Source organism: Salvia splendens, chromosome 9, assembly GCF_004379255.2.
Source record: "Salvia splendens isolate huo1 chromosome 9, SspV2, whole genome shotgun sequence".
Classification (NCBI taxonomy): Eukaryota; Viridiplantae; Streptophyta; class Magnoliopsida; order Lamiales; family Lamiaceae; genus Salvia; species Salvia splendens.
Genome location: NC_056040.1, coordinates 32,141,316 through 32,142,798, shown reverse-complemented (window position 1 = coordinate 32,142,798; position 1,483 = coordinate 32,141,316).

Genomic DNA, 1,483 nt, shown 5'->3' with positions numbered 1-1,483 from the left:
ATGTGTTTATTTTGATTAATTGTTAAAGTATATATTTAGCATCGCTGAAAGTACATGTGCTTAAGTATTACCCAAAGGTTACTTAAATGCACGTTATTTAAAGTATTATTACTGTTTATGAATATGTGTTAAAGAACTCAAGCACGTATAGATAAGCATGTATAAATGTTGCAGCTTTATAAAATTTGTATGCATATGATAACTCTGTCGTTAAATTAATGGGCAAAATTATGGAAAATGGTCCGAACAGATCCGACTTATGCTGGGTGTAAAGATCTTGGACCATGTCATGCTAACGGAAGAGGAATCCTCAGCCACTATAGATGTCACTCTGTAACTAAAAATCTCAATGTGAGACTTGTGAGTGATCAAAAAGGTTGAGCCTTATAAGAATGACGATGACAGAAAATTTGAGGTCATCTTTGCCCATGAAAAAAAATGCAAGAGAATTCATTAAGAAAATATAAGAGTGTTCACTATTGGGTTTGGCTGATAAGTCAATTGTAGAAGCATAATGAATGGACTTACTACAAAGAAATTTGACCAGACTCAGCCGATTCATGATCATGTGACAAACATGTCTAACTTGACAGTAAAGTTAACGACTTTGAGAATGGAGGTTCATGAGCAATTGTCGGCCAAATTTATCATAAACTCCCTACATGTTGAATTTAGCCAGTTGCAGGTGACTTATAACACCATTAAAGATACATGGGACATTTAAAGAATTAAAGGCTATGTTAGTTTAAAAGGATGGGAGATTAAAGAAGATAAATAGTCAAATTGCGAATCTCATAGTTCTTGGAAATGTTGGCACCAGTAAAGAAAACCAAGTAACAAAGAGAAAAAGAAGGATTAATCTTTTCTGAAAGGTATGGAAAAGCAAATCCATATGGGAAAGAAGTGTTTCTTTCATAAGAAAATAGAACACTTCAGGAATGATTGTCCTAAAAGAAGGCTTGGTTCGATAAGAAAGTTAAACATTGCAGTTTTGTTTACTTTAAATTGAACTTTATAGAAGAGCCAAATAATACTTGGTGGTTAGTTTTTGGTGCAGCAATTCATATGTCTCATGTTAAACATGGATTCAGTTCTATCAAATCAAAAAAGGAGTTGAACAATATCTGTTCATGAAAAACATGATGAAAGCATTGAACAAAGGTATTAGGACTTATAGATTGATCTTAGACATCGGATGTCATGTAGTAGATCTTAAAGATTATCTATATATGCCTGAATGCGCTAGAGCTCTTGTTTCCGTAAGTAGATTGGATAACTTAAGTTTTAATAGCAAGATTGGACACTGTGGATCTACATTGTACTGAAATGATTACTATTATGGTATTGGTACATTATTTGATTCACCTAATTGATCAATCTTGATGTAAAGTTTCTGAATCCTTATTTAATATTGAGAGTCATGGCGTTAAACGTTTTTCATCAAGTAAAAGTTTGGCGTTCTTGTGGTATTAAAGATTAGGTC